Source organism: Amphiura filiformis, chromosome 10 (genome assembly GCF_039555335.1).
Source record: "Amphiura filiformis chromosome 10, Afil_fr2py, whole genome shotgun sequence".
NCBI lineage: Eukaryota > Metazoa > Echinodermata > Ophiuroidea > Amphilepidida > Amphiuridae > Amphiura > Amphiura filiformis.
In genome coordinates, this window is record NC_092637.1 from 56,107,963 (window position 1) to 56,129,222 (window position 21,260).

Here is a 21,260-nt window from a genome sequence, read left to right on the forward strand (position 1 = left end):
TTTAACATTATATAATGTTTTGTTAGAAAAGTTAATAAATGATCCCATCAAACAACCGCGAACATGCGTCTAGTACTCTTAGTAATGTATATATAAACTACATGGTATCATACAAGGAACACACTTTAAATGTAAATTGGATTAACATTGTTACTTTGAATACCATACATAGATATACATCTTTTATATTTATTTTGTATTATTTAGGTCTAGAATTTAACATTACATAATGTTTTGTTAGAAAAGTTAATAAATGATCCCATCAAACAACCGCGAACATGCGTCTAGTACTCTTAGTAATGTATATATAAACTACATGGTATCATACAAGGAACACACTTTAAATGTAAATTGAATTAACATTGTTACTTTGAATACCATACATAGATATACATCTTGTAAGCAGACTCTGACTGTGTCAGAGTGAACAACTCAATGCGCATGTCATGTCACATTCTGTTTTTTGCGTATTGCGTCAATTTTCTCTACACATTTTATAATGTTGGTATATTGAAGGCAAAATTAGCAGCATGTCGGTGTCAATAATATACATTAGACTACATTGACTGTGTTGTTCAAAATGCAACATATAAAATCACTTATTCGGACAAGGTTTAAAAAGCAAAGATAGTTTTATGTAACTATCAGTGAAACAACAAGAAACAATAAGAACGGATCGTGGAGATGTAACCTAAACCGAGTTGATTTGAACAGGATGACACCCATACTTTGACAAAACCGATATTACAGTGTCGACAGTAACATAATGTGTTAAGGCAGTTTATCCAAAGGCATTTTTTCAAAGCGGGCAAAAAATCAAAAACTGCAGTGAAAGATGATTCCTTGGGGAAATTAACAGGATTACAATACCATTCCAAGCTATCGCATTTTGTTGAAAGCAACTATTCATTTATTTGTCAAGATTGTTGAAGATAAAAAAGCAAGAATGTGTTTATTTTAGTCCATATGAATTTCAATGTCAATAACATGCATTCAAAAATGGTATTTATTTCCAATTTGATATCAGTGTCAGTTGCGACCTTTAGCATAATACAGGGTGTCTCAATAAAAATAGGCCCTATGGAAAGTGGTGCATAACTTAAAATATCGGCAGTAAAATTATAATAAAAAAAAAATAGAGATTCAAACTTCATGAAGTGCCAGCTTAACAATGGTGTAAAAATGATCCAAATCGGTTCACGCGTCACTGAGATAATTAAATTGGTACAAATAGACATATTTTGGACCATTCCAATGGGGTAATACACATTAACAATAATGTGTAGTTTATTGTAAAAGAAATGAAAGGAAACGCCAAGTGTTGCCGAGTAGGAGTTCAAAATCAATCAATCAAACTTCCAAAGTATGTTTTTCACACGTTTCTCTTTAGGTTAAGGGCTCGGATAGCAACGTTTGTAGAGTGGGACCTGAGAGCACATCAGACATATCGAATTGTATTCTGAATACGAGGAATGTCCTTCTGATATTTTTAAAAATTAGCGATATAACACACATTTTATGCCAAATTATTAGAATTTGATATTTTTTGTATTTTGTTGTTTAACCATTCTCGAAGTAAACTTCATAAATCTAATGATATGTACTTAGTTTAGTGTATGTAGTTGGAATGAAAAGCCGACCATCAATATGAAAGGTCAAAATTTTTATATGATAGACGGCTTTTTGTCCCATTTACATACTACACTTTAAGTACGTACGTACCCTTAAATTTATACTATTTACTTCGAGGACTGTTAGATTTCAAAAATATAAATTTTTAATCATTTGCCATAAAATGGCATTATATCGTGAATTAAACAAAAAAATGATATCAGAAGGACATTCCTCGTTTTCGAAATGCAATTCGATATGGCTGATGTGCTGTCAGGTCCCACAAAAAATACGTGAAAAGGAAATTGGTTCCCTCAAAATGAAATGTCCATTGATGGTGAAATAAACAAAAATTGATGAAAGGCAGAAAAAAGGCATAGTTGCTGATCAGGCAAGTTATCTCCTACCTAGCAACACTGGGAGTTAAGGTTTGACACTATTTCAAACTATTGCGATTTGGAAGTTCACATCATATTGCGAATGGTAGTAAGCTTTGGCAAAAATGCATTGATATTACAGATCTACTTTTGTAGGTCATGTGGTTCTCGAGTTATGTTGTAAAGAGGGATGAAGCAACATCACTTTGGTAAAACTTCATGGATTTTGAAAACGTACATAACTTATTAACAACAATAAATCAAGTAAGTTTTCAAAGTATGAAGTTTTGCAAAACATCTATGTGTTATTTTTCAATAGTATGTTGATTTAGATAATGAAAATCGATCTTTTTGGCTGCTTCGACCAACAATACTTAGTCAACCCTTAACTTCATTAATTTCTAAACAACCAAATTATTGTTAATGTGTATTGTCCCATTGGAAAGGTCCAAAATGAGTCTATTTGTAGTTTCCCAATTATCTCAGTAACGAGTGAACGGATTTTAATGATTTATGCACCAATCTATGGATTTTGAATATGCAAGAAAGTTTTAATTTTACTGCTGATATTTTAAGTTATGTCCCCCCATCCAGATGGCCTATTTTTATTGAGACACCCTGTAGAAGTATGTATCACTTGATTTAGATACTTAAAATGCTTTGACAATATCGATTTTAACATGTTTCTAATTCTACTATGGTGTAGTAAGTAATGCAATCACATACGAATTATCTGTCAATTGTCTTTGTGAGATAACTGCCTGTTATGAGCAGATATTTATTAACATAAGGTGTATACTTATAATTTTGGATAAATTACATCCCATTCTAGCTCGTCAGTGATTTAACCCTAGAACCAAGCCCTATTTTGTAACACGGACTCCGAAGGGAGAGGGCGTTGCACTCACCCTTTTCAAACGTCATGTACCGCTATATTTGGTACCAATGTATAGCTATGGGTTTCCTATATCTAGTGATACCAAAGTTAGTACAGATGTTCTGCACATAATATCATTATGTAGCGTGTCCATGCAAATTTGGGAAATTCTGGCTAAGTACAAATAGGCAAAATTGAATTTCGGCTAAAAAATTTTCACAGTAGCTCTTGGAAAAATCACAAGAGTGAAATGAAAATCAACCCCCACCCCGTGTTCATTTTTGATGGCCGTCCCACCCCCGGGTAATGTGCTGGGGTAAAAATTTGATCACTAAAATAAACGCAAAGTACGGTCGTTTGTACGTGAACATTCATGTTGTTTATGACGGATAAAAATTCTTATGGTACCAACACCCATCTTATAGTTCTAGGGTTAAATGACATTTAACGATTGGAATAGCTTATTTTCTAACTATTTTTTCTTCAAGAAATCAAACTTCGTCTTTAAAATACAAGCGTTGACGTCATATCATAGAATGTTTGCTACGAGCGTGAGTTGTCAACTTGTTTCTATTTTCCCATTCTATGTGACTATGTTTTCATGCATCTCTTTATTCAAGACCGATTTATATAATTAATGCTCAGTCACTCATGGTATAAATCTGTCCAAATCATTCCAATTCCATCAGACAATCAGCAACGTGTGCATCTTGTAAATTGTTTATTTTCTTTCGATCGACAACGTCTTTATTTATCAAGATCACCATCTCGGTTATCGATTTTAAGCGGACACTACACCCCTCGATAAATGTGTGTCTATTTTTGCATTTTTCTCAAAAACTAATAACACAGTGGTAACAAAAGTTATGTATATTATAGGGGCAAGTAATTCAATTACTACACTGGAATTTCAGTGACCCAAGACAAGCGTTTCGCTATTTATGATAAGAAATAAGGTATCGCTAGTATGTACCTCATTTCCGATCATATATACTGAGCCGCTTGGCTTGAGTCACTGAAATTTCAGTGTAGTAATTGGATTCCTTGCCCCCAATAATATAAATAACTTACCAGTGTGTTATTTTTTGTTGAGAAAAAGCAAAATAGTCACAAATTTACCATAGGGGTGTAGTACCACCTTAAAGAAACAATATAGATCAATATATTCATGTCATGCTCATTTGATAAGTTGTTTTACTAGCTTATATAACCTATTAGCGTAATAAGAACGCAAACACATCGTATATTTAGGGACTTATTTACAAAGTGTATTCATATCTCTAAGCATTAGAATGTGAGTGAGTGTCAAAGCGTCAAAACCGTATTTTATCCAACCCATCAAAACCTCAACTTATTTGTCTCATATTTGTATTCAATATGACCCTTCTAAGATTACACGCCAGCCATTGACTGTGGATTTAAGGCGTAATCTCTACTCGTTCACGCTGGTGTACATAGTCATTTCCTTTCCAAACTCGAAGTAAATATGAAAAGGATTTTTTTTTTTTCAGATGGAAATTTACAAGACTTTTCAAATTAGCCCATTCTTTCTGATTTTTTCTTCATTGTCTTCGTGCGAACCCGTGTAAATGTATTGATAAAAGGTGAAGAACATACTATTCAAAATAATAATTATTATTCTGATGGAATATACATACATAAGCATGTTATGGGTTAATACGTTCACATGTGATATAAGTCAAACTTGACACCAACTATCACTTGCAGTTTGATTAACATTTCTGGCATTATGTGTACGATGGGGCGAACATTTGGCAAAATACGGAATGAAATTACTAATCGTAATATTATTAAGTGACAACTCAATACCATGGGTTCATTATAATGTTGTAAGAGTATTTATTTTTCACAAACGAAGCGAGTAAACGGTCTTCTACAAACCGATTGTTATCCACATGTGAACCATTTTCGAGAAAATATTAAAAATAGAAATTAGATTTCATTTGGAATGCAAATTATACTGATTAAAATTATATAAAGGTATTACTTCATCTGTTGATCATGTTGGGATTGGCCTTAGCATTTTGGAAATACTGTCCTTTTAAGGAAGGGGAGTGACATAGCAAACTCCACCCACAACACACAATAATTCGTTTTTGCTTGAAAGGTTAATAAATAAATTTTAAAAAAATGTAGATATTTATATAGCGTTTTATGCCGTAAACAGCCTCAAAGCGCTTTACAATTATTCCGCCGTCATTATGATATGTCGGAACCACGTTTGCAGCCTACAAGTGGGGCAGGGTCCATCAGTACAACGACTGTGACTATCCCTAACAGCTTCCCATTGCACCTGGGTGGGGTGAGGCAAGCGAGGCAAAGCGCCTTGCCCAAGGGTGCAACACGGTGGTGGGACGGGGAATCGAACCCACGCACGTCGAGCAAGCTCTCGGATTATGAGTCCAATACACTAGTGCTCTCACTGTGAGAAACAAAATGGTAATTTCTCTGCTGTACTTTGGGTCCATAATATTGTTTATTTCTGATATAAAATGATTATGATCTTTTTTAATTCGTAATAAAATACAAATTGTATGACAAATTATTAAAAAATCATATTTTTGACATTTAACAGTCTTCTAAGTCAACCTTATTAATCTAATGATATTATGTACTTAAGGTGTATATAGCAGGGAGGAAAAGTCGTTCATCATTTGAAAAATATGTCCTTTCCCAGCAAACACAAAAACGTTTTAAAAACGTTTTAAATAAGTTATATTTTGGCTTTTGGTTTAGGTAAAAACGTTTTAATAACATTAAAATGTCTTATATAAAGGTCATGATAACGTTTTAAAACGTTTTGTATGGAAACACATGCTCTACAACAATGTTTTTAAATGTTTTCAAAAATGTTATTGTAAGCTATTTTTGCAAACATTTTTGACAAATATTGTGTCAATACTTAAATAACATTATGTTAAAATGTTTGAACCCAGCAAACACAGAAATGTTCCTAAAATGCTTTTTTCAAAACCTTTTAATAACATTTAAATGTCGGGTTATATAAAGGTCATGAAAACGTTTTTAAAATGTTATTGAAAATATTTTGGGCAAACATTTTTCGCAAAATATTTTTTAAACCCCCAAATAACATTTTGTTTAGAATGTTTTGTATCAAGTTTTCAAGAATGTTTTTGGAATGTTATTAAAACGTTTTTATACCCTTTATATAACCCGACATTTAAACGTTTTCTGTGAAACATTTTTGTTTGCTGAGCAGTAGATTATCAGAAAATGTTTTTTAAGGTTATGAGAACGTTTTATACTCTTAATATACCCTTTATATAACCCGACATTTAAACGTTTTCTGACAACCTTTTATAACCTTTTGCGAATGATGTCGAAAACGTTTTGTGTTTGCTGGGTTGTTATTGAAGATATATACATTTCCCCTAAAAGACCTACACATGAATACATGAATACAAAACCCACCCAAGTCCATGGGAAGTGATTTTTAGAAGAAAAAAACCCGTGTATCATTTTGATTCCTTCAGTTAGATTTACCTGGTCCATATGGTAAGTTTTACGTGCAAATGAGTGGGTTAAACTGTATTAGGTATGGCGATTAGCATTACAGAGACTTTTATTCATTTTAAATCCTGGACTTGGGTGGTTATTTTAATCATATACAAAGACAACAATGTTGGAATGAGATTACCACTAGATAATACAAACTAAAGATCACATGTATGTATAATGTTGATAAGCATACTGCCATGTAATATAAACCACACACTTTCCTTGATTAAACCCATTTTTTTTTCAAAAGTCACTCTCCAGCAATGAATGTGTTACACGTGGACTTTTATACATACTGGATTTCAATCAATGTGTTACAAGACTCAAATCCTGGACTTGGGTGGTTCGTTCATACATACTATTGTTCACATGCTCAATAGACACAGAGGATGAATTTGAGTTGTTCTTTCATACATATGACAGGCCTATGTATAGCAACAAATTCCCATGCTTAGCTCAACTTGGCCAAAGTATGGACTTGGGTGGGTTTTGTATTCATAATTATATTCATATGATATATGATTAAGATATTTTTTAATTTTGCGATAAAATACAAATTGTATGACAAATTATTAAAAAATTACATTTTTGATATTTAACAGTCTTCTATAGTCAACCTTATTAATCTAATGATATTATGTAAAGGTGTATGTGGCAGGGAGGAAAAATCGTCCATCATGTGAAAAATATGTCCTTTGTTATTGAAGATATATATATTTCCCCCTAAAAGACCTACAATTGTTAGGTCTTTTAGGCCCACCCCACCACCACTTGCAACATCATTGCGCTGGTTGCGTTTGGTGACGGTGTGAGTTAGTCATATTGATATATCACTGCTTGCGATATGTATCACTACATCGCTTAAGGGGGTACTACACCCCTCGATAAATTTGTAGTAATTGGATTCCTTGCCCCAATAATATACATAACTTTTGTTACCAGTGTGCTATTATTTTTTTGAGAAAAATGCAAAAAATAGTCACAAATTTACCACAGGGGTGTAGTACCCCCTTAAATCTTTACCAATAACAAATTACATGAAAGCGTCTCTTCAGTACAGCTACTCCGAAGGGTATTTGCGAGTGCCAAAATCTTTACATATCTGAAGAAACTCAAGATGACAGTTTCATTCGTGAATGGAGTAATCTGCAGGCCACTGACCCTAGCCGCAGGTTGTATTCATTGCTTGTTAAAATGGTCAGATAATGGATAGACGCAGACCCATGAAGGTATTAGCAACATTCCATACAACCTGTTCATACAGCATGTCCAGTTTAAGCTTTACAATAATCAAGTCATGGGGTATCCTGACCAATCCACGAGCACAAAGTCATGATGAATATTATAAAAACCTTTTGAAAGACTATGAAAATATAAAACATACATGTGCTTGAAATTAGGGCGCACTCTGTTGGCCAGAAGAAAACATAAACACAAAAACAAAAACAAAAATAAAACAAAACAAAACAAAAAAACGGACAAACAAACAAACAAACAAACAAACAAACAGAACCTTGCTTGGATAATATACCCTACAGTCTACATTTCTACATTACCAAATACGTTAACAAACATCAACACATTGCATTAACCAATATCCTTGTGAAATACCCTGGTTTAAAAGCAAAAACTACAATAATTGTTTTTATCAAACTTGCTGATGGAGCTGACTGAAGTGTAAATAATTTCACCAATGATTGATTGTGTCTGAGCTGACGTTAGCTTATTATTTGCGTTGTTTCTTGATCCCTAACACATTAGTGCCATTGAAACGGCAAATTGTTTTGAATGAATGGCTAGATCATGTATCAATATCATTTGTTTAGAGGCGAATATAGATGCAACACGCGGATGATGGCATAGGCATGTATGTGACCGTACACCACGAATGAGCCGTATATATATCATAAGCTTTAAAATGGTTTATCACTTGACTTCAAACGCTATTCAGAAGCGGGGTTATATTGTTTGTTAAACTCTGCACCTTCAACAAAATGGTACCTTTTTCGGTTCTACATGTGTCTCTTTTTCCACACGTGGTAGTCATTTCAAATTATCCCCAAGTTAACGGGGTTCAGGAATGTGTTCTCATGGCTAATTGTTGATTATACATACCTAGACAAAATACAATCCTTTGTAACCTACCACTTGAACAGGATTTAGCCAAAGTAAACAAAGACCAGAGCTATTAAAAGTGCTATAGCCATCTAAGGTAGAAGCTTATTATCCTCTTCATCAATATGATTATTGATTGGTTTAAAATGTGTTTGTCTGGCGCTATCAAAATGAGATAAATGTCGCACCAACTTGAGGTACCTACGACCTTCATGCACTTTGTACACTGTAACTCAAATACAATTCGCCGACCATACGGCTTATTCGTGGTGTATGGCCACATATACGATCGAACGAGAGTTCGACTAGTGATTGCATGATAATTAAATAAATATGCTGCGTTCAGCATCCGCATCAACATCAGTATCAGTAATCATCAGATTAATAAGTGTTTGTAGGTTAAATGGTTTATTTATGCATATGCATTATACGTCATGTACTACAATTACCGTAATCATACCACCTGCCGGTGATTAGCTTGGATTATACTAAATGTTGAATTAAACACTTTTGTTTCCATTCATAACCAATAATGACAAATGTCATTGTGTTTTTATTTTACTGGTATTAACAGATATGTGATTATTACATATATAGACAATGTACTCTTACGTTTTCGTAAACAATAAATTGTCTACCCCTTCAATATATCAGAAGACTAAAGGATCAGAAGAAGCCTATGGTTGTTTGTGCTAATGTTTTGAGCAGATTTCTGGTGTGACTTTAAAATATCGTATGTTCAAATTATATCGCTACCTGAATTTCGTACTCCTCGCGCATCAATGGTTAAATCAGTTCCTTCGTCGCAGTATCATCACGAGTACGATAATGACAGAGTTAATTATGTGCCTGAAGCTATATCTTACAATCTGTATGTATCGCTAGAAAGCTTTAAAACAATTTAGAACATACACCCGGTGGCTAATTGAAGCAAGCGATGGATGACTATACAGATACGCACATGAGTCTAGTTGATGTGTGAAACACTGACATACTGTCAGCAAAACAAATTGGGCAAGAAAATGTAAGGTACAAATCATATTGTATAATAATTATATGGTATGCATAAGAGGCAATTAATCTATCATGATGTATATTAGTTGCGACAGTTTCTTGGAAATTTCACAAAATTGAATATGAATAAACATTAAAAATGTTGTTTCCCAAAAGGGTTGCTATTGTGAGGGCGGCTGAGATGGGCTACATTTTGACGCTCTGGTGCATTAAGGTGGTTTGTAGCAGAGGTACAGAAATGGGATTTTATTGAGAAAGACGCTTTATAAAAATGTGTTAAAAATTATCAAAACTTGACTTTGCTTATAGCCGAACGTCAGACCAGAACTGACGAGTCTAATTGATATTGTACGACGGTCATTCAAAAAGTTCTACCAGCATCGTCACATCACTGTTATCTTACGTGTCAAGATATTGAAACTACCCGTGATTATACTCTTGGCTACAAATTGAAAGTTATTTGATGAAAAGGTGATTTTTGGTTAAAGCAAATACCGATTTGGTACGTCGGAAACTGTTAAAAACTGGTGTTTGGTAAGCATCATATTTTAGCTTTGGAAAATCGCCAGCCATAAGAGTGTTTTCAAGATGCATTTATCCAACTGCTTACGATAAATAGTTTGTGCCTATCTGAGCTCCATGAAATATGCCTGGGACTTCAAAACAAACTAAAATACATTTTATATGAGAGTAAAACATCGAAGAGTTCAACAGACACACAAATGCTAGTGAATGTTGCCAGATTTCAACTAAACCATGCACATTTAAAGGTTATTTGTAATTGTGTCTTTATATAAAGGCACACATAAAAATAACAGATGTAGAAATAGGAGTATAAACTGGCCAGTATATACCAAATGTAGTCCTACTAATTCATGACACATTGGATGGCCTGGGGGAAAGTTTGCCCATATTTGCAAGACTATCCTTGCCTTCAAGGTGAAAGAAACCTACTCATGTTACTCTCTGGCCATGGTCTGGTCTGATGTCAGATCTAACCCAGGGAAAGATGACATTCCAATATTCCCTTTTAAGCAATGGATGCATGTTGATGAGGAAATACGATGTTCAGTTTGTTAATAACCTTGTATGTACTTACAAAATACAAAAAAAAAATACTCACCCAATCGAAGTCAACAACCTAATGTACAAGGTACTATCTGTAAACATTAGGTATTGATTAAATTATTTTAACAAAAATAAAGCAATTTAAATAATGTTTTATTTTTCTTTCAGGCAAAGATGTTTTTAGAGACGTTTTTTTCTTTGAATGTCATGTGATTCACCCAGATTATAGTCACCAGTGCGTCTATGTTGTCAACCTTTGAGAAGATTAGGATTTGGTTCTCGTGTGTAAAAAAAAAGCTGTTATTCACACAGTAGTTTACAACAACTCTTTACGGATTAGTATGAATCAAGCATTTGTGCAAAGTGATATAAAGGATTTGATTATGAAACAAATGCCCTATTCCAAAATTTGCTGTAGGAACAGCAACAATATGCATATCTAATGTTACAGATTTATTTTTGTAAGCCAAGCATACTGTAGTTACTGTCCGTTTTCCAATACACAATACACAGTGCTCTTACCATTGACGCGTAACCTCTACAAATAGTGTATGTTAGAAGTATGGGTAATTGCCTAGTTAACGTCTCTGTGTGAAAAATAACCGGCCAATATTAAAAGTACGAGTACTCTTCTAAAATTCTAGAAAAATAGTTTTGTAACATGTCCTAAATTTTTAGCTAATTTAGATGTTTGGAAATATTCGCACTTTGGTGTTTTAGTGTATGTTATAGGTAATAGTACATTGCCTAGTTAACGTCACTGTGTGAAAAATAACCGGCCAATATTTAAAGTACTCTTCTGAAATTCTAGAAAATATAGTTTTGTAACATGTCCTAAATTTTTAGCTAATTTAGGTGTTTGGAAATATTTGCACTTTGGTGTTTTAGGAAGGATATGTAAACGACAGATGACACCAACAAATGTGAAGAAATTATTTCCAAACCGTGTTACGGCCCACAGCCATTATGTTTCTCATTTTCAAGAATGTTAACAATATGTACAGTATTGTCTCATTTCGTGAACAAAGGCCACACATTAATTGTTACCTTGCGTTTGCTTTATAATCGTTCACCCAACTGAAACTATAATACCAGCTCATTGCTCATTACACAGGTAAAGCAGAAACATGTGTGTGTGGGGGGGGGGGGGGGGTGTGTGGATTTAACCAGAGAAGATATGATGTAACATAGTTGAGCTGTTTTCAATGAGTGTTATCTTGGTTTAATAGCTTTTAATGGGGTTTAAGTCCTGCAAAGGTCGTGGTGAATTCTACTGTAGACATGACTGCATCATGGATTACTTGTGTATATGGCTCAACCGGGAGCATACTAGAGACGGTTTGATATAAGAGGCGAGAACTAGGATCACTAATCCAATATATCGCTTCAAGTGAATCAACATTTAACACATTCCACTCTGGTCAAAGTCCTGCAAGATCAATAGCTTGGCTCGGCAGCTGATATAAACAATACCAAGCAGAACACATTGACCATCGCACGGCCGGTGATATAAGATTCCCCCAAGTTACACGATTATTACAGAATAGATCAGTCAATCATAAAATCACTTTATTGAGAGCTCACTCATGAAATTAGGCAGAAACCAGAAAATGAGAACAGTATCATTCCCGTGAGTTGTTTTCAACCGGTTCATACCATGAAAGTACGGATAACCATTAGGGACCATTAGCGCTGATGGCAACGCAATATACGTATTTTTCTTTTCCTCGTTGTTATTGTGCATTCAATTATTTTTTAGCGAAGTATATTCTTACATCAATGATTGAAACATCTTCTTTAAATCCCATCCAAGTTGTATAATATGAGATTAGACAAATACCAATGATGTGTGCGATATTCTTACTAAGAATTATACCTAAATGTTACTGTTGCCGAAATTATATAGTTGAACAGATATAATATTCACTTTACTTATCACTATTATCATAATAATGGTAAAAAATACTGTCATATAATTGCAACAACGTAATACACATTATTATCTTTTATAAACAAGTGTGTAGTGTTCATTCGGTGGTTCTTAAGATACTTGGAAACAGATAAAAGATGTAGAACGTATAAATCGAAGTAGTTTGACAGGTTTATGATTGTCAAATGACTCTTTGGACACTGGATTGATTTAGTTAAAAAAACCCGAAAAAACAAACTTGCACTACGCCTAAAGCTATGCATGTATATAATACAATCAAACATCAGATCGATTTAAGTTATTTACGAAACGGGACCTGATAACAGAATGTATCATCCAGATCATATTGGCGAGCACCAATACATGTATAGTCCAATGCAATATCATTGTATGGGCCCATACCTTTTAAGCGTTCGCATTGTGGGTATGGGTAATAATTTTTGTTTTTGTTTGTTTGTTTGTTTGTATGTATGTATGTATGTATGTTTGTTTGTTTGTTTGTTTGTTTGTTTGTTTGTTTGTTTGTTTGTTTGTTTGTATAATGGTTTGTACTGATCAGGAACTTGCAGCTTGCACGAGTTTCTTTGGGTAAGAGTATTGAAAACTCGTAACAGTTTAAAAAAAGAAGACCAATCGGGAAACATTTTGCAAGCTTGCTACCCAAACTTAAAATTCGTAAGATAACAGCGGAAATAAGAAGTCTAGGAAAAAAGTAAATCAAATTGAAGAAGCAATACAAATGATATTTAATCTAGCATCTATAACTTCTAAGTTGTCAAGAACACGTTGTCATAATTTCATGCTTGGGACACACTTTAAGTGGTTCCTAAAGATTTAATATGCTCCATTTAACCACTCTACATTGTTTTGAAGGAATTGTGATCTAAATATCTCTGATATCCTAGGATACTTTAAGGGATCTAGAATGAGCGTTTATTGCGTTTCGATAGTATTTTTGTGGGACATGAGAGCACCTCAGACCTATCGAATTGCATTCTGAATACGAAGCATGTCTTTCTGATATCAAATAATTTTCATTTTTGAAAATCACAATATAATACAAATTTTATGACAAATTATAAAAATTTGATATTTTTCAAATTTTGATATATAACAGTCCTCGAAGTAAATTATATAAATCTAATGATATATTCTTAAAGTGTATGTAGCTGGGAGGAAAAGCCGACGGTCAATTGAAAATTTTGACCTTTCATATTGAAGATATGGATTTTTTCCCCAAAAGACCTAATTTTTTGGGTGTTTTTGGAAAAAAATCCATATATTCAATACGAAAGGTCAAAATTTTCAATTGATCGTCGGCTTTTCATCCCACCTACATACACTGTAAATATAAATCATCAGATTTGTAAAGTTTACTTCGAGTACTGTTAAATATCAAAAATATAAATTTTTAATGATTTGCCATAAAATGTGTATTAAATTGCGAATTTAAAAAAAAATCAAAATTATTTGATATCAGAATGACATTCTTCGTATTCAGAATACAATTCGATATGTCTGATGTGCTCTAATGTCCCAAAATAAATACTGTCCAAACGTTCATACCCCAGCCCTTAAGTGCCCACATATTAGTTTACTGTCAAAGTTAGCAATATTTGACCTGTGAATGTCACAGTTAGGTACCACAATCACAAAATATGACGGGGAAGTTAGTTCTTTCAAGATAATTAGGCAAAAGGTAAATAGCATGCATTTAAATAGAACGCATCGATGGGTGAAAATTATGTCGACGTTTTTGACACGCAAGAGTTTACGACAATAATTGGTCCATCAAATGGTACAAACCTACGTAATATAAAACTGTAAGAAAAAAGGACACATGTGCCTTTATTTCTAACAGAAATGACTTTTATTGGCAACACGGTTGTTTGGTGGCATGTAAAACTGATTCAGTTTAAAGTTGAACAATGATGGCGCTATTTATCTAAAATCTTGTCTGTATCTTTACAAGTTGCAAACACTTGATACTACATGTAGAGCATCAGTAAACAGACTAACAAATGACAGGGGAATTTTCAAAAAAAAATATATCATGAAATGTAAGGTAGAACTCATATTATTTGGATACTTTAAATTAAAGATATATGTAAATAGCGCCCTCAATTTGCCCATAAATGCATAGTTTATAGAATTACAATAAGAGAAAAAAAGCAGAAAACATGAATATTTTGATATAGAAACGAAAATCTATGTTAAAAATTGCTACAAAATGCATGTGTATATACAATTTATTAGTGTGATAGCTGTTGGTATATTCAGGTCTAGGATTGAACATTATAATAATGTTTTGTTAGAAATATTAATAAATGATCACATCAAACAACCGTGGCAATTAATGGAATATGATATTTATTAGCAAAGAAAGCAATGATGACTGAAATTGGTGACGTATGACGATTAAGTTGTCACAAAATGAAAAGAAAACAACTGCGAAACTGTTGGTGAAATTAATATATGAATACTAAATGAAATTCTTAATATCAGCATATCTGAAATTGTTCAATGTCAGTAACACTTTTAAGTGTTACTGAGACAGGCAATGAGACAGCATACATTCAAAAGTCTTTGCATTGTAATCATGGTAATCGTTAGACATTATTGGCCCTGTTAATTACGGCGTATTTGTTTTTGTATGTCAGAAGAACTTTATGAAATTAATATGTCTTTCTTTCTTTCTTTCTTTCTTTCTTTCTTCTTTCTTTCTTTCTTTCTTTCTTCTTTCTTTCTTTCTTTTTCTTTCTTTCTTTCTTTCTTTCTTTCTTTCTTTCTTTCTTTCTTTCTTTTCTTTCTTTCTTTCTTTCTTTCTTTCTTTCCTTCTTTCTTTCTTTCCTTCTTTCTTTCGCATTTGTTTTCAAACCACTCGTGAGCTTTGATACAAGCCTTTCTTTTTTTGTTGGCCTAACAAACGCGCGTGCAAAATGACAATAGAACTGGGTCATACATGTTATGTGCCTACCATATTTGAATACTTTGTTAATTATTTGGAAGTGAGTTTACTACCTGTATCGAAAAAGGAGAGCTATTATAAAAAAATAAACAAGTTGGTCTGTAGATTGATTGAGTTTTCGTCGACACACAGTGCTCCAGGAGCACTATAACATTGTTGCCATTAGTTAGGGCTTAGCGATGTGTTGGTTTTAAAGGAAGATTTAAGGAAGATTTTATTTTAAACTCTAATGGTGACCCGCAGGTCAAATTGCTAGAATTGTACATTAAACACAACTAAACAGACACAATGCAATTTGCAGGCAGCAGCTTAATCAGCGCCAATATTGCAACATTGAAACAAACAACTATACAAACATCCAATCCAACCCAACCCCACCCCCAGTAGGCAATGATGATAAAGTGCCTTGCCCAAGGACACAACACGTTGGCACGAGCGGGGCTCGAACTCACAACCTATGTATTATGAGTCGGGCGCCTTATCCACTCGGCCACACGTGCTTAATCTTTGGAGTGAAGGAGAAGGTGGTTTTAGCTCTAATTATTTACCCAGGATGGAACCGAGACTGCGGGACAGTCTACTTTTTAATAATTATGGGTATTTTCTTTTAAAACACTACTGTCTTGTTATCGCCCTTAACTTCATCTTAATGTGCGTAAATAAACTTTTTTTTTTTTGTTAAAATATTGTAAATATGATTTAAAAGATCTGAAACTATATGCGTGTTTATAACGGCTCCGTTTGTGAAGTCTTTATAATAAAGAAACCAAATTACTATCCGGCTAACTCTTAACATACAGTATATACTATACTCCGCCAAAGATTTACATACTTAAGGCGATATAATACCCTGATTTTCATCAGTACCCATCTTCTTTTTGTTGTTGCAAATTTATGAAGTATATAAATATGTTCATCATCTCATGTCCTGAACTTATAAAATATCTCTACATACAAAGTGGTTTTAAACCATTTTAGAAAATCATTGTAGCCCTATATATTTTTTTGTTTACTGTGTCCTGGTAACTGAGATGTGTGTTTCATAACAAACCATAATTTATTCTATTGAACATGTCCAAGTAGAATACATGAATAGAATACATTAAATCCTTTGTTATACTATCTATATAAATGTACTCACTGATTATAACACTGAATAAATTAAATAGGCCTAATCGCTTCCACATAGACAATTTAATACTACTCCATGTATGTATCTTCTATAATGTGTTGTTAGGAAAAGAGATTAAAAAAGGCTATAAGGTCATCAAAGGTCAGGTTATAGGTCAATTGGTTCAGGTCAAATTCAGGCATCAATTTTGAATACATGTGATAGTCTGTGATATCATACATGTCATAATGAGGCATCAATTTTGATAATTTGTCTGTTACTGGATATATAATGGAAATGTGTGAGGTGGATATACTCAAATACCTTGGGATGTATTTGGTGAGTACAATTTAAATTGCCTAGTTGAGATGGATTGGGCAAATAAATATAAAATAGTTACCAAAATCACAAAAATGAAGCTTACGGAAAACTACCTAATATGGTGGTATAGGTGACAAAAATAAAATAAAATCTTTTTCAACATTGCTGTAGTGTGGTTGTGGTAACCTGTTACCTATGGCTTAGTTTCAGTGACATAGTGTCGCAAGTTCAAAATACAAAATATAGCTCGACATTGAAAATAGAAGCATTTTAACCGGTTCGTTTTTTGATAGTTGTGGAGCACCAAGTTCATGAAGTCATAAAAGAAATCAGGGACCACTTATTCCCATTTTACATATCAACATTATTTCCCTAATGTGTTAGCAACACATATCCAAAATTTTAACGAAATCCGTTGATAGTAAGCTTTCCAAAATGAAGTGAATTTAAAACATCAGTGATGTACCACTTTTTGGCTTATACCATTAGAAACATGTACCCGTCATTGATACTGATGCCACCAATTGAACGAGAAGATTTGCCCCTTCATTTTGCATACCACTTTGTCCAATTTCTTTTTCTCATTTCTTCACAAAATGCAAAAAATGCAATGGGTGTAGTACCCCCTTAAGAATAATAACAAACGGTACTTACCACACATTAGTGATAATAACCTCAATCCATAAAGTACAATCAGGGCTGCTACAAATTCTTCTCACTGTTGAATTCCACCAGTGTTTATAAATTAGCTCAACTACAACCCCAGCTAGCAAGTATACCAGAATAATCACACCGTCTGGATCACGTCAACAACCTGTGGGGAGATGTGTACAATATGCTACTTGTTATTAAAACAGATATTCCAACTGCATTTCAGAGTAAGTAACACTGTACATTCTACACTGACGAGTTGTGTAGATAATTTTCAGAGTGGTAATCTGTCGTGCGTCGTTTATACTGCCAATGAGCAACACTGACAGATGTCTATACTGCTCATGATTCCATGAAATTTACGGCACTACTTTTGAGCAAAAAGTGTCAAACATTATTAGTAACACTACTATTGGTAGCAGGTTGAACATCATGAGAGAGGGTTGGGAAGTGGTACAAATGGCAATGCGTTAGTTGGATCTGTACACACAGTCTAAATAATGCAGTGGCGGATCTAAACCAATGCGGGTGGGAAAGTTGAGAAAAATTTGTAAAATTGAAACAAATATGGTCTCAAAGCGGTCATCCCGTCGCACAAGAAAGTATGACCTCCTAACTTGTGTGAAATCAAAGAAAAAAAAATACATCGTTTGCCAGCGAAGTGGTTACATAACTCCCTGGTAACTAAATCACGCATGTTTTAGTATTGGTAGTACATGCGTAGACTTAATTTTGCGATCATTTCGATCGTGGTGCAGAACTCAAAAGCGTGATGCAGTTGACATAGTGATAATCGGATTACGCGTAACACTTCGCTGGCGAATATATATTAAAATAATTTCTCCACCGGGGTGACACTGCTTCTAAGACTTGGGTCAATATTCCTATTCTGGGCCCTTTTCACATATCCCACGATTAAGAAGATATGAACCCCCGGGTTACAAATGGTATACCAAAATATACTGACGAAGCCCCATGGTTCAGCTTTGGTGCGGTAACCGCCGTAGTTGGTTCGAAAGAAAAGCCGAACATCTCTTCTCTTCTCTTCTCTTCTCTTCTCTTCTCTTCTCTTCTCTTCTCTTCTCTTCTCTTCTCTTCTCTTCTCTTCTCTTCTTCTCTTCTCTTCTCTTCTCTTCTCTTCTCTTCTCTTCTCTTCTCTTCTCTTCTCTTCTCTTCTCTTCTCTTCTCTCTGCTCTCAATTACAATTTGAAATATCTTATTATGTTTTACACGGCTCGCTTTCATATGTATGTTTCAAAGGGCAGAGCTTGTTGTCCATAACAACACTTCAAATTAAAAAAAAATGCAGATTCGAATAATGCTCTTAAAGCCATTGACATGTGTATGTGTTGCTATATTTTGTCTCGTCTCAAGTTGAGAGTATGGTCATGTTGGATTTTGCAATGGCAGGTTCCGCAACACAATTCCGCAGGGCGGTGTATGCATAGGCGTCTAAAGGCGATTTTCCCTTGCGCTGACGATGCAACAGCGTACAACGCACTGTCATCGGATCTACAATAGCGTAATCCAGCATGGCGTTACTCTCAACTTGACTTTATCAAATCTCATGAGCTCTTGTTCATTTTCTTATAATGCCACCACTGTGTATCAAGCTGAAGGCAAATCGATATAAGGTTATATTCATGTTGTTCATCTTCGCAGTGAAAGCATAAATAACAAAACACCGTCGGAATATAAAGTAGATACGAGGACAACATTTAATGAGATATGCAGATTTTAAGGTGAGCGAATATGAACAACTGGCCAGAGGATCAGACTTGGACAAATACATTGGCGCGCGCATTATGCAATCGTTCATTTCTTCACAACAAATCAAATAACATTTGCGTACAATTATGCGATATGAAATAAACTACGTGCTGCTTCTTATTTCTGTAATGCGATGCCTACTCTTAACCTATATTCAAGTTGGTTCACTCTGTACTTTGTCTACGACACACTGTATATTATTCTTATTTTCTTCTGCTCTGTCATTTTTACTTTTATTATATTCTTGGTTTCCCTCTTACTCGTTCTGCGGGCGTTTAGCGCATTTTAACTTATTTCATCTCTTTCAGCTCCTGTTGTTAAATTTTTCTCAATCTCTTTCTCTCCTTCCTGTCTCGTTTCCTTGTTATTTTTTCTAACAAGTGTACAAGACCCGATATCTGCTTAGTCCCTCTTTACTCTCAGAACGTATTACCCAATATGCCAGTGAATCGTCCTTGTATGATTTGAATAACACTGTATCACTCAAGGCAATATATCACAGAGGTAACGCCAAGCTCGAATGACTTATTACTCGGATTAATACACGTGTTTAATTAACTATAGGTTATGATATACCTAGAGCACCAAAATGCGTTACTGATTGGGACAATCTACATGGTGTGTCAAGTCCACATCAATTCGAAGTTCGGAGTAATGTAGACTTGAAGATAACGCACTATATTTACCTACAAGGCAAACGTTTTTTGTAATAATTTTGCGAGTTTGGCCCTAAATAAGTGTAACACCTCGAACAGTACGCAACAATTGCTTAGAGAGCATTATTAAAACAAAATAGTCGTTTGTAAGTATCTTGATACGTCCGTTTCGCGTAATACAGGCTACGGAAGTGTCAGATTTATATAATTCTTATGTACCTTCTCTCCTATACAAGTCTGTCCATTAAAAGGAAAAAAAATAATGCAGAAAAAACTATAGCAAGCAAAAGGTTACCAACATTTCATGAAATATCATGGATGTCGAGAATACATTCGTCTAACTTTGTTCTGTCGCCTTTAGCTCGCCAGTATCGAATGCTCTGCGGATTATGTTCAATCAGTGTAGTGAGAATACCATGGTGTATGACCGCGAGATAAACTTGGGCTTGTTGAATGTTGATATGAAAGAAGGTGCAATGCAGCTACTTGTCCAATGAAGCAGCCGATAGGAAGACCACCTTGGTGTGTTGCCATTGATTCCATATACAATCATATGATCATCTCCCAACTATTTATCATGAGTGCAAGAGAAGAAACGTCCTTCAAGGAAATGAATGAGGCTGCAGTTGCCAACAAACACACGATATTCTTTTGGGGGTTATGCTGATCTTTTCCTATACCCGTGTTAAAATGTTGAACCTCACTCACCGCAATCAAATTTGTACACAAATATTATACTAGAACTCGGAATACTACATGACATAATTACAGAGAGAATTTTCATAATACGTCATGTTTGAAATAAAAAGAAAAGGTTTAAAGATAAAATATGTTCATTGCTGCAGATTCGGAGAGGTAAGACCTTGAATAACCATTAACGGACTCAGTAGGTAATGTGATTCAACAGACAAAGGTACAAAACACATGAAGGATAAAATCAAATGATATGATACAAGAGGATACAATGATGAACAAATAATACCAATTTAATGTGGAGAGACAAAACAGGAAATGTGCAGATTGGAACAGGAAATAACGATAGTTCGCACAGAAGTAGGAAAGTTCGATAGTAAACATAGAGCAATTTCAAGAGCCACCAAAGCAGTATTAACCAAGACTGTTACGTCACACTTCAGAGCGCTCGATTGGGTCATTCCTCTGACGACGGCTGTAGCAGTAGCAGCTTTGGCATGTTATTTCTTTTTTGTATGATTCTGGTTCATATTCAGTTTGCTTTGATCTTGATTAATA

At 34.3% G+C, this 21,260-nt stretch overlaps 1 protein-coding gene across 2 annotated transcripts in view; it reads right to left on the reverse strand.

Annotated features, from left to right (window-relative positions):
- The window catches only part of LOC140163051 (uncharacterized), a 396,194-nt gene that overhangs the window by 108,522 nt on the left and 266,412 nt on the right, over positions 1-21,260 (reverse strand). Inside the window, exon 5 of one of the 2 annotated variants that reach the window (XM_072186408.1) lies at positions 17,587-17,746. The exons of the other annotated variant lie outside the window; for it this stretch is intronic. The gene's annotated coding sequence lies outside the window, so the exon portion shown is untranslated. The remainder of the gene's footprint in view (positions 1-17,586; positions 17,747-21,260) is intronic. 2 annotated transcript variants of the gene reach the window in all.